This window comes from Mobula hypostoma, chromosome 3, assembly GCF_963921235.1.
Source record: "Mobula hypostoma chromosome 3, sMobHyp1.1, whole genome shotgun sequence".
Taxonomy (NCBI): domain Eukaryota; kingdom Metazoa; phylum Chordata; class Chondrichthyes; order Myliobatiformes; family Myliobatidae; genus Mobula; species Mobula hypostoma.
The window spans coordinates 51221352-51235357 of record NC_086099.1 but is presented as its reverse complement, the minus strand read 5'-3'; the positions used below and the strand labels follow the sequence as shown (position 1 = coordinate 51235357).

Below are 14006 nucleotides of genomic sequence, written 5' to 3'. Positions count from 1 at the left end.
TGGCATGATTTGGTAGGTTATTTTTGGGTCTGGAAACGCCCACAAAATTTTCCCACATAAATAAATGGTAACTGCTTCTTTGTTTTATGACATTTCAGCTTACAAACTGTTTCATAGGAACGCTCTACCTTCGGATGGTGGGGAAAACCTGTAATCAGAAGTGGAACTTATTCAAATTTGAACCGTCAAGTGCCAGCATCAGGAAATGCCAGATCCATTGTAATATATCTTTAAAATGACTACAACTTCACTTATATGATGTCCCTGAATCTTAACCTGACCCTGAGTGTGCAGATTAAAATCCCCTAATGCAGTGACAAACTCCTGGGCTCCGATCTAAATGCTGACATATGTTGCTGCTTAAATAAACAAGCAAGCAACCCAGATAAGATTAGAAGCCACCGACAGAAAGGAAAGATGTGGGATCCTTCAGCCTGCGACACAGTTGAAATTAGAGTTGTTGTTGAGTGAATCGAACAGTATTGTAAGTGCACTGGAATGATGAAGTACCTTCAGTTGATTGAACTGGTATCAGAAGCCAAAGCAGTAATACAACTGCTGAAGCAAGACACTCAGAATCACAGGAGCAACAGTACCAAGCCACCTTATGACCATTTAAGAGCTTTCATCAACCGCTCGGGGTTTAGCTTCATCTGTGTTCAGCTTATATAAAATCACACTGATAACTCATACAACATTGGCCCACTGCCTGGCATCTGGTTTGATTTGGCCAGGCTGCTGCATTGTGGCAAGGACATCTATGATGACTTCTCAGAGGTAATAGCTAGCCACTTCAAACTTGGTTGGTGACATTGGCTGACAAATGCACCAGCTTCCATCCATCAGTTAGTCCTGACGAAGGGTCTCGGCCTGAAACGTCGACTGCACCTCTTCCTACAGATGCTGCCTGGCCTGCTGCGTTCACCAGCAACTTTGATGTGTGTTGCTTGAATTTCCAGCATCTGCAGAATTCCTGTTATTTGCGTTTAAATTCAGCTTCCATCCAAATGGTTTAAAAATTGACATGCAAATTAATCAAATTTATCTCCACTTTGATTAGCACCAAAATACAAATCATATCATCCAGTATCAACCCACTGTGCTTCCAAAATAATTCCTATCGAACCTGAACCATTGGAGCAGAGAGACAACTTCACCACTTGCCGTGACCTGGGAAACCATTCGTCATGTTTCAGGTGCTTGCCTCTTTGTGTGAAGCAGCCAAGAATACATCCCCACAACAAGATCATGAAAATATTCTGCGGAAAATGATCCTCGGTGGGCTTCACATTTTACAGGGAACAAAGGTTTTTTGATGGTGATGGGGTTCAGCTGGATCCATTTCTCTTGCCAGAGAAACCATTAGCCATGTTTCCGATGTGTTAGTATGTTTCTGACCATGACTGATCTTCTACCTCAAGGTCATATTCTTGTTTGATCTAATTCAAATGGAATTATGGTCAACATGGACACAGGGGACTGAAGGGCCTGTCCCAGTGCTCAGCTGTTCTCTCCTATGTCCCATTGGTCTCCAATGCCTTGGAGTGGAGAGTTCAGAGTGAAGAGACTTCTCATGATTTCTCCTGTATTTTGAGACTGTAATCTCTAGCTCCTGATTTTCCAGACAGTCGAAACATAATTCCACAATCAAAGAATTCATCATTTTTATTTAGATCAGAAAACGTTGACAGATTTTCTTTCCTGAAGAACATTAGTGACTGAAATCAGCTTTTAAAAAAAATCTGGAAATTTTTGTATGGTGATTGTCACTAGTGATAGATACATTCTGAATTCCTGATTATTAACTGAATTTGAATTCCACACTTGTGGTATCCAATGTATTCAGCCTTTCAGAACTGAAGAAGTGCCTTAGAACTGAAACATTATCTCTTGTTTCTCTTCGCTCAGGTGCTGCCTGACCACCTGAATATTTTCAGCATTTCTATTTTATTGCTTTCAAAAACTGCTGCATTGACTAGAGTGATAGAACAGATCAGCAGAGTGTTATTGAGTGTGACTTAGGTGGAGTCAAAATGTCTTGCCCACAGGTATGTTTCTCTTGACACTTATTGTGAGGCAGGTGTGGGAAAGTTGACCCATGACCTATTGAATTTGATCTTCTATCCAGGCAACGAGTGCAGCGCTGACAGTTTGAGAGTTCTCCATTCGGGATTGCTGTAGTTTTGTCTTCACTTTCCATCTGAATCATTCATGACCACAGGGAAAGTGTAATTCAGGTGCACAGACAAGATGCCAAGCAGTGTAATGGTCAAAACATAGACTAGTTTCATCTCAATCTTTCAGCTCAAAAATATCAGCTGTGAAGCTGTCAAAGTGACTGATGCCTTGTATGTTGTCACAAATGGTACAAATGAGAGTGAACAGTGTCAAAGGTTGAGCAATTCATTTCACTTTCCTTGGGCCTGGTGTATGGAGAAGATCCTGTTTACTGTGGTTGTTCCCACATTAAGTCACATTGTGTTAGCTGCTTGTGAAAATTCTTCAGGATTAGTCTAGCAAAGATCTACCCAGTATTTCTTTGACATGAGATGCCCAATCAATTGTTGCACTGTCCCTGATCATACTTGTTTTCAAATTTCATGACAACTATCCCTCTGAGACAGATTCATCTATGGGAGAAAGAGGAATTCATGTGGGAATGGCAACAGGTGAATTTTCCATACATAATGAACTCAACTGGAACTCTCCCTTACCAGGTACTTTCTAACCTGTGAGGGAATAAGTAGTCTTTTATTCTCTAATAACTCAAATATTTTAAGCGGATCTGTAACATGCAATCGGGGGATCACAGGCTAGGTGATAACCATCTCAGTTAAGTGCTGCTTAGTGTGCTAAACAATAAAGCCATCCGCTATTTCTTGTCAGGAAGTATTTCACCATTAGTAGATTTTGGGTGGCACCATTAATGCAAGCAGGATAATGTACATTCTTAGTGTCTGCATGCATGGCATTGACATTTTTGTTATCACAGTAATCAGAACTTACTCATGTGTCATTTTTGCTTAGTGTCTATGATATAACTGAATATCTTGTGCCTTGAATGAGCTTCTTGAAATGCATCCCAAATAATGATTAATGACCTGAAACATCTAAGTCTTCTGTAAGTAATTCACTGCACTCCTTGTTACTTTTCATGATTTAACCAAACCCTCGGAGCTCTGGATGGATAAAGTAAGAGGGTGAATAGAAGCTAGTAAGTGCCATACCTACTTTCTGATTCTGCTTTGTTTTGACTTTTTCTCCACTCAGCCTGTAAGCTACATGGATTTGAAGCTTATCTTGCAATAATGAGCCTTGAAGTGAAGAAATATGTATTATTCCTTCCAATCAAAATAACATGTTAATTTGTAAGAAGTTCAAAGATATCTAAGTTATTCTGAATTCAGATGCTGCATGACTGACATTCTGTGGCACAGCTAGTGTTCAGATGCCAGCTGCTGCATTGCTATCTCTTAGTCTGCGAAAAAGCCCGAAGACTAATATTACTCCACTTGACGCTCTAAAAGCAAGAATGACCTTTTAAATGCCTTTGAAATTATCGAAACATTGAAGCAAATGACAATTTAGTATTTCACTAATGAATCTGCTTTCATGTGCCCAAACGCACCTTTTTATTTGCACCATACTGCCAAATTGTGAAGCAGTTCAGATTATTAACGGACATAAATGAAACAAAATAACAGTATTGAAAAAACTAACTAACATTATATTTTCCTTCATTCAAATGTGCAAGTTAACAGGATGATGATAATAAAAATCTAAAGAGTACCATTGATAACAGCATGGACCTGTGAAAATAAAATTCAGTTATCAATTATCAGAGATATTTAAATAGTGATGCTCAGTTCAGTGATTTATAATGAATTCAGGAATTTACAATCTCTAATAAAAAGCTAACAAATCTTTATTAAACTCTTTATTAAGTTAAATTGTCTTTGGATAAGAAATGGGAAGTTATGCTTATAGGTGCAAGACATGGTATTTTTGAATAAAGAGATGTAACTCTGGGTGATTTAACTATGACAAGATCTGCTGAAAACAAAAACCTGTTTATTCTCTTGCAGTAACAAACAGTGATGTAGTACATGCTGAGCTTTTAATGAGTGTAAATAAAGCAAGAACAATGGATTTAATTACCATACAGAAAAAATGTGGTAATAACTAATCAGTGCATATAGTTATACTGCATAAAGCCTTTCTTTCGTGTTTCTGTGGCATTATCCAATCCTAATTATCCCAAACAACCACTTTCACACAACTCAATACCAAAACTGTGTGACTAAATAATTATCTCCCATTACAGTAATATAACAAATGTGGTATTGGATACAGCTTTATCATTGTAATAGCTTTGTAAAATTTACATTTAGAACACATAGTTACAAAACAAGTTGGTTCATATGCCTTTTACTTTTATTTTAGAATTTACTCATTATTATGTATATTTTCTTTTGATGGGCTAATTAATCTCTTTATTTTTGTGAAGAACAGTGTATCATTTATCTTTGATGTAAATTATTCTGGAATCTTCTCTGGTTCTTTCTCATAGATCTATTATGTTTAATCTCAAGTTCTTCAAGAAAGTGTGCTAAATTTATAACATCATAGCAATAAGAAGTACAAGACGCCATGAAAGAAATCATAATGGTTGTTCTGAAAAAATATATATTCTGAGAACTTCAAACCTCAGGGCCATTCTGCTGAATTATCATTTAATTCTTATTGCATAGGTGACCTGGTATAGAAGGGGAATCGCTCAAAGTAAGTAAAACTCTTTGTCTTCTTGCACAAGAGTTGCTTCGGTGATTCAATCTATAGTGGACATTTGCAGATGTACTTACATGACATGCAAAATTTGGAATTAAAACAGGAAATGTTGGTAATCGCTAAGCTGGCAAGACAGGATCTAAGGAGAAAGATGCAGTTAACATTTCAGTTTAAAGATCTTACATCAGAACTGAGGATAATTTAGACTTTGAACGGAGAGATCTAAGGGACGTTAAAGCCACACATGAAGGAGCAGGAAAGCTCCTACTATAGGGCAATTTATGATATTGCTTAGGAGGAGTCCTCCAGATTTAGTGCCATCATAGTTTACATTTAAAAGAAGTATTGCTGAGAAACAATAAATTCATGGAATGTTTTTAAGGTTAAAATCATGACTCTACAAACAGCATGATCTAAATTTCTTAGGGCAGCCACCTCAGTCAACTGCCCTCTGCTACCTCATCAATAATCTTCCCTTCCTCAGAAATGGAACTGTTTCCTATCCAATTTCAGTGCCCAGCTCCACACAAATCTAAGCCTGGAGTAGGTAATTTAAGATATGGTGTAGCATCCAGCTTTAGAATGACAAGTAATAGATAATATTAGTAGTACATCAATGCTGACTGATGATGGTGGCAACACAAAAAGCCGAAAGCCTCTTATTTCATTATCATCAACAACGCCATCTCACTTGGCCAGTTCTTCACACGTTAAGTCCTAATCAAGTGAAGGTGGAGGTCCATGTTTAACAGCTAATTAATAGTACAAGAGCACAACAACAAGGCAGGGTTTTAGACGTGATCTAAAATGCACGTCTTATTCCTGATCCTTCAAAATTTCGCTGCCACCTACAAGGTTCAAATCAAGAAAACACTCCATCTAGAACAGTATAGTTGATGTTATTGCTGCACTTCTTACTGAATACAATAGCTGCCTCTTGCACTTTTGCAGCTAGAGAATTATTTACAGGGTGAATTTGCCACTACCATATTTATACCATCCCCATCCAAATTATGGAAAGGTAATCACTGCAAGTTCTCCTCGCTTTCCTTAAGTTAAACTCTCATTGTTGCTTCATCTGAATCCTTGATTTCATTACCAAAATCAGATAAACTACCTTTCAAGTTAAGCTACTAACATGTTTTTCTGTGGAGATAGGAAATGGAAAGAAATCTCAGATTTTACCATCACTATATTTCTGAGAATTATTTTTCTGTAAACTTTCACCTTGCTTTGCAAATACTAATTGACCTGTTATATATTCCTGAGATTGTTTATTCACTACATCTCATGGCAAAAAAAATAAGTTCAACCAGCTTTCATAAAGGGGGCAGCAATGTAGCAAAACAGTTAGCCATAACATTGTTACAGCACCTGTGATCCAGGTTCAATTCCATCACTGTAAGGAGTTTACACATTCTTCCCTAGGAGTACGTGTCTTTCCTCCAGTTTCCTCCCATATTCCAAAGACAAACATTTTTTGTTGTTGTTTCTTTTTGTGCCTTGTGGCACATTAGTTTCCTGAGCATTTGTCTATTTTTTTTATGAGGCCAAGTTGCTAGCTCGATGCTCAACCAAGCACAAGTGAAAAGCATGCAAGGGGCTAGCCAGATTCGAACACAGAACCATTCGCACTGAGGTCCAGTGCTGATGCCACTACACCACCAGCCAGCGAAGACATACGGTCTAAGGTTAATTAGTCACATAGGTATAATTGGGCGACATGAGCTCATTGGGGCCACAAGGACCTGTTACTGTGCTGTATCTCTAAGCAATCTTAAAATGGAGTCTTTTGAAACATGGCTGCAACTGAAGAGTAATGAATGTGCAGAAGTAATGACGGCAATGTCCTCACTAGCAGTTCCAGTCCTGGACATTAACACCACATGGTGCTACAAGGAGACATAAGAAAAAGTACTGCAGGAAGGCATGGTTTCTAAATACAGCTGAAGTGATCCAAGAATCACTCTCAAATACAGTCCTTCCAGGAAAAATCCCATTAAAATCAGGACATAACTTTTGCTCGTCCAGTCATCTGCCTTCTCAATGACAAGGTGAAAGTTATCCCCTCTTCTATTAACATATATTCGAGTCTCTGATAGGTTAGTGCCAGGATACTTTCAAAAGCCTTTTTTGACAACAGCACAATTTAATCATAAAACCTCAAACATCGTTCCAAGTGGGCAGACATCATGTGATCTGCTCCTCACTTATTGACTGTAAATGTGTATTTTTCACAGAGGAATGTTTCTGAACTTGTTGGAATTGGATGACAAGTGCAGGTCTGGCAGCATAACTCTTCCAATAACATTGTTGCTATGGTCTGCATGTGAAACACTACATGATTGGCCGGTGCTGGTGAGGTGGCCTTTATTCCCTTTGATCAGATACTTTGAAAGAGTGGCTGATGAGTTTCCTTCCAAAAGTCCTGCAGTCCTGCATTGATTGTGTCATCATAATGGAGAGAGGAACAAATCCAGATTTCATACCAAATCTGGAGGGAAGGATAGAGATAGTGATAGAGACTGGGAGGAGGTAAGTGGAAATAATAAGGTGCTGCAGATTATGGAATCTGATAAGAAAGGAAATGAAAAGTTGAACCAAATAAGAGACAGATTATGGGTAATGGGAAGAGTTGGGATGGGGGTGGGAATAGTGAACCCAGTGGGAGGAGTGTGTGCATGCAAGGCAGATTAAGTAGGCGCGAGATGGGAAAGAAACTAGGTGATACAGGTCTGGGGCTGAAGGTTTTGGAGAGATGGGTATTTGGAAAGAGACGGGTAGATCAGAAAAAGCGAGAAAAGAATAGAAGGGAAAACAGGTTACCTGAAACTGGAATTTTCAATGTTCATGCATTAGGCTGTAGACCTCCCTGTTGGAATATGAAGTGCTGCTCTTATAAATTGTGGTTATCCCTCCTCATTTGATATTTGAGTCCATTTACTGAACACAGATCTTTCAGGAAAACAATGGTAATTACTTTTGTATGGATAAGTGGATAATTTTCATTCAATGGAGATCTCTGGCAGCAAAGTATTGGTGGGTGAAGAAGGAAGTAGAGCATGAAGATTGGAAGCAGACCAAGTCCTGCTTTAAGACTCAACCCTGGTCCCCTCCTTCCACACTTCTGCAATGACCAGTAGTGAGGAGTCATTGGCCCAAACTAAAATCATCCACTTGGGTTAAAGACTTGCCCTTATGTTCCTCTCACAATGCTGACAACCTTAATACATATTTTACAATAAATTAACTAGTTTTACAAGTGCGGTGACTTTTGTGATTGTTCAGGCACAGCTGCCAACTTGTTCACGTATGATCAGAATTTGCAGGAAAATGTAGGCGCTCAAGGTTCCAGCAACAATAGGAAAGTCCTATATTGGCCTGCTCTTCTTCGTTACTTGTCCACTAATTCCATTGTAAACATTGAACTTCCCTTCACATGAATGCTGCATCTCCTCAAGTATCTGACAACTGAACCCACTCTGGGTTAGACAACATCAACCATGAGGGATTTGGTTTTTTTAGTACCATAGTACCCGTTATGTCCACCTAATGAGACAGAGAAAGAAACTCAATCAAATATACAAACATGCAAATTAGGAAAGAGCGAGTTACATTACCCTGAAAGCTGATGCTCCATTTAACTAGATGACAACTGACCTGACTGTTTCCTTATCCTTGCACTTCCCTCTGGCTGCAGCAGAGAACCTAGCTTCTTCTGCCTTAAAAATATTAAAGGTCTCTGTTTTCACCATGCTTTGAGGAGAAGAGAGGAAGGAAAGTTCTCCTTATTCCAGTCTTAATGGTTGACTATTCATTCTTAAACAGTGGCCCCTTAGTTCTAGATTCTTTCACCAAGAGAGTGTTGTTAAGAATCCGCGGGATTCTATACTTGTAAACAAATCCTCTCACAATCTTATAAGCTCTAGTAGATGAATGCCCAGCCTGAACAATGTTTCTTCATAAGACAACCCACTCTTTCCAGGTATTAGACCAAGAAACCTTTGAGCTCCTTCCAATGAACTGACATTACTTAAGGAGACCACACCATGGTCAAAATGGTCATAGTCATAATGTAGAACACTGGTACCAAAAATAATATTTGACGTTAGTTCTTTCCAAATGAATTACATAGATAATTCTTGTCTTTTTTTAAATACTCTGTGATACATTTTCATAAATTATTGGAATAAACATTCATGTCACTATGTCCAGGCCAGAGATCAAAAGCTTTATGAATCATTCTGTGTACACACAGTTGCAAGTGTATATTTGAACAATATGGTAAGCAGCTCAAAATATCTGTCACATGGGATCAGCTTTTCTGATGAAACCCAATGCTATGTTCTGTGGCCTTGAAACATTTTGTTTGAACTTGGGCTACTTATGTTTACGACATGTATTTGGAGTTCATGTGTCCATTGTTCTGTGGCAGGGTAGTACTCAAGGTTATATCTCAGTAGTTTTCAAAGAATGTAATGGAAAAGTTTTACTTTGCATACTTCTGTTGTCCACTCTATTATAATAGAAATAAGAAATGAAAGTTGTTATCATGTGTTTACATTTGACAAGCAGGATTAAGCAAGTTAAACTTATATTCAGTTGATAATAGAGCAAAAAGAAGATTGCAGCCATTGGCAATCAACTCAACTGTGTTTGAGTTTGAAGGGTTAACTAGAAAGGTAGTTGAGGGGAGGGCAGTGGATGCTGTCTGTCTTGATTTAGCAAGGACTTCAGTTTGGTCGCCAGTCTAGGTCTTTGTTCATAGGAACATAGAAGAATGAGGCGTGACATTCTGGAGGTTTACCAAATCATGAGGGGAATAGATATTGTGGATGGTAACAATCTTTTCTCTAGGGTAGGGGGAGTCCAAAATGAGGGGACATTGATTTAGAGTGAGAGCAGAAGATTTAAAGTGGACCTGAGAAGCAACTTTTTCATGCAGAGGGTGGTGAGTATACAGTATGTAAAGAGCTGTCAGAGGAAGTGGTTGTGACAGGGTCTATAGAACCATTTAGGAAACAATTGGATAGGTACATGGGGGGGGGGGGGACCTGGAGGGATAGGGGCTAAATGCAGGAGATTGGGACTGGATAGATGAGAACCATGGCCAGCATGGACTCATTGGGCCAAAGGCCTGTATCCATGCTGTATTGCTCTTTGATTCCATACTTAATATGAGTAATGATTGTTTCCATGAACAATATTCTTCTAGAATGAGCAGAAGATTCACCTCCAGAGATTCCGGTGTAAAACCTCATCTACCACATACAGTGGTATAACCATGCAACTGTCCAGGATTACTAAAAAAGAAGTTAGAAATACTCAGGAGGTGAGGCAACATCAGTGGAAAGAGAAAATAAGTTAATGTTTCAGATCAAGGTTTTCTTTACAAAACTGGGAAAGATAGAGCACGGGTTGGTTTAATTTATAGAGAGGGTGGGGAGGGACAGATAAAACGGAGAATACAGATAAACTGAGTATTTGTCATAAGGTGAGGTTGTGTGAAGATTGATTGTTGAGGTTGTTTGACTGATGGATTAATAAAGGCAATTACAAAGAAAAGCTCTGAACAAAAGCTATGAACGAAGGACACATGTTCACAAATGTAGAATTTGGCCAGCAGTTCAGACTGTGCTAGTAGTGAGAGAACACCTGAGCCAACATCACCACTGGATTACTTACAGCAGACATGGCTAATTCTGATGCAGACTGAGAAAGAGAATTGCCTGAAGCTGTGGAATTAGATATCGAGTTCAGGAGCTTGCAATATGCCAAGATTAAAGATGAGGTGCTGTTCCTTATGTTGGGCTTCATTTGTAACAGTGTAGGAGGCCACAGAGCGATTGGTTAGGGGGGACATGAGCTGGAATATTAAAGTGACAGGCCACAAGAAATTCTGCATGCAGGTTCACTACAAAGTAGTCACTTAATGTGCATTTGGATTCTCCAGTATGGACGATAGCACATTGAGAACATTGAATACAATTTCTAGATCGGATGATCGCAAGTGGATTGCTATGCTGGATTACAGTTGTTTTCAAGTGTGAAATTGGCCTTAACTAAATCTGATATTTATCCACAGATTGTTCATTTAAAGAACTCAGGATATTAGCTCTGATTCCAATCCCTCTGCCAAACTAGTTTAAACCCTCCCGAGTAGCACTAGCAGAGTTCCCAGGCAGGATATTATTCTTCTCCAGTTAAGATGTAACCCCTTCCTCTTCTGCAGGTTACCCCTGACCCAGAAGAGGTTTCAATGATCTAAAAGCCTGCAACACTGCCCCCTGCACCAATTTCTCTGTTCTGTCTTTCTATTCACATCTTGACTAGCACGTGGCAGGTGTTTTAAAAAAGATTGAGAAAGTGGTAAAATGGGGGGATAGCGAGTTGCACTATCAGCCAGGGACAAAATCACAGCAGTTCTCAAAGGAGACATAATGGAAGGAGCATCCACTGAGACTACATTCAGTTAGACACACCTGTACACCTGCTCATCAGTGCAAATTTCTTATCAGCCAATCATGTGGCAGCAACCCAATGCATAAAAGTATGCAGACTTGGTCATGAGATTCAGTCGTTGTTCAGATCAAATATCTGAATAGAAGAGAAAAAGTGATCTAAGTGACTTTGACCATGGAATGATTGTTGGCGCCAGATTGGGTGGTCTGAGTATCTCAGAAACTGCTGATCTCCTGAGATTATCACGTATAACAGTCTCTAGACTTTATAGAGAATGGAGCGAAAAAAAACCAAAAAAAACATCCAGTGGGCAGCAGTTCTGTGAGTGAAAATGCCTTGCTAATGAGAGAGATCGGAGGAGAATGACCAGGCTGGTTCAAGCTGACAGGAAGGTGACAGTAACTCATATCACCATGTATTATAACAGTGCTTTGCAAAAGAGCGTCTCTGAATGCACAGCGCATTGAACCTTGAAGTGGATGGGCTACAGCAGCAGAAGACTATTAACATACACTCATTGGCCACTTTATTAGGTAAAGGAGGCACCTAATAAAGTGGCCATTGAGTATATACAGGTAGTTCTCACTTACATAAGATGCATTTTTCTGTGACTCTATCACCATTTCTCATCTGATTTCAGGAAAAAATGAATTTTATTTCTTCAGTACCCAATTGTATTTGGCTTTGCCCTTTCCAATTGAGAAAAAGTTTGCAATGATATATAAAAGTACTTATCTCAAAGTATCATCATGAGTGGTAGAAGTAAATATAGAGTTGATGTTCCTTTTATGCGAAATGCAATCTGATTGAACTTGAAGATTTCAAGGATCCCTATTCCTACGAATTGCCTTCCCATGTTCTTTATGGGAAACTTGCTCCAAAATGTATAATTTATTTTCAAACATCAATTAATTTATCAAACTGGTTAAATGTGCAATGGAAATGGCTTCGAACAAATAGATCAGGTATAGCCAGGGGCGGGGTGAATATATTTTCTATGAAATCTTTGCACAGGAAGGAAAATATTGATTTAGTGGAATAATTAAATAGAGCTGAAATGATTAGCTATCCTTCAAAGAAACTAAGAAATATCATCTTGTATGAATAGTAGCAAACAAGCTTTGTATCTGTCTACAATCACACACGCCAGGTGTTGTTCATGGCAATAGTTGTACGTGCAGTTACAGGGAATGGTGCCAGCAATTTTGCACAGGGAGTCTACATGAATTGTCCATTTCATTTCTAGATGTTACATAATTAAGGGAGTCATTGTGATATGCCCTAATACATTTATCACATGGATTGAAGTAAGTGCTAAAAGCATAAATGGGTCTGTAAGGAATAAGGGCAGTCTGACTCAGACAATGGCTACAGCAGAACATTTACCCGGTTCTCTTATGTTTTCATCTATTAAGCTGTGGCCCTGAGGGGAGCTGCCAACATTCAGCCATTCAAACTTAATAAGTTCTGCACTGTGAGTGAAGCCTTGTTTACAGATTCAGGAGATTGTCTGTCGTGCATTTGTCTCTCCATGGACTCCATTGGTGGGAATCAGTGCAGGAACCAAGGATTGTACCTTTGTACAGTAGAGCTGTCTCTATGAACCTGGAAATGAATTCTGATATTCTGTAAGTGTGGATTGGAGGACAAAGGCAAAGTTCATTAATATTTTCTTAATGATATTATTTCATTTAGTTTTCTAATTATTTCTGAGTTCTTTTATATTCTCAATTCTGACTATGTTTGAAAAAGTTTGCAATTTTTATACTTTTCATTACATTCTTTAATTTTAATTGTTCTTAACTGCCTCTGACTGTCAGTCGCTAAAAAAAAGGCCTTAATTTCAACAATAGTTTTGATAAAAGACAAAGCTCTGTTCCCAGCTCTGCCTTCTGTCTCCTTAGGGCTATTTGCCATCTGGGACTTCCTGCACATTGGCAAGGGTGCGGAGCAAGGTTGGTCCTCCATATCCAGCCAGTGAGTGTGGTACGTGGAGATAGCAGGTTGTGATTCTGGATGCCAGGCCCAGTCAAGCACTAACTAGATTCTATTTATTACCATATTACAACTAGATCATTGATATTGGAAACTTTGTTAACTCAAGTATCAAAGAGTTGTTTAACTTCCGGGCAACAATGCGTTAAACAAAACAGATAAACCTAATATATGTTGGCTATATAAAACCCTGTATAATTTCCCATCTGCCATATGGTGGGTTACTATATTTATTCTTCATTGTAGCATGATTATGGCAAGCAACAGTAGAAAAAGTGCATCTTATAATGCAATGCTAGGATTTGATAACCTTTTGATAACTCCCAGCTAGGTATTTGCTTCAGTCCCTCAAATTGCAACTTTCAAGTCAGGGATTTGCAATGCGTTTCTTTGGCTCATTGTTTCCCACACCGGACTCTTCCTCTTGTCATCAAATTTTTGTCGGAAAGGTTCAGACGGAGTGAATTTCATGGTGCATTGGTGAATGGACCATTACCCTGATGTAATGCAGATGTTTGAAAGCCTCTCAGAGGAGGCAGCACTGATAATGCATTAATATATTGATATTTTTCAGTTGTTACAAAGTATTCATCTTACTGTGATAAGGAGATTGACAAGCAACAACAGGTTTTACACTGTGGGCCATCTATATCGCATTGTGTGGCACCATAAGCTGCTAAATAGGATAGAGTACTGGAACATATTGGAAGCTCCACATTAGGCATCCATGTGATGCTGCTGAGTATCAGAAGCAGCAAAGA

General features: G+C 38.8%; 2 long non-coding RNA genes across 3 annotated transcripts in view; one reads left to right on the top strand and one right to left on the bottom strand.

Annotated features, from left to right (window-relative positions):
* The window catches only part of LOC134343995 (uncharacterized), a 56104-nt gene that overhangs the window by 1893 nt on the left and 40205 nt on the right, over positions 1–14006 (bottom strand). The window lies entirely within an intron of this gene.
* LOC134343994 (uncharacterized) overlaps positions 1–14006 on the top strand; it is a 110646-nt gene that overhangs the window by 73193 nt on the left and 23447 nt on the right. The window contains exon 3 of one of the 2 annotated variants that reach the window (XR_010017350.1): positions 4752–4782. The exons of the other annotated variant lie outside the window; for it this stretch is intronic. This is a non-coding gene — a long non-coding RNA (uncharacterized LOC134343994). The remainder of the gene's footprint in view (positions 1–4751; positions 4783–14006) is intronic. 2 annotated transcript variants of the gene reach the window in all.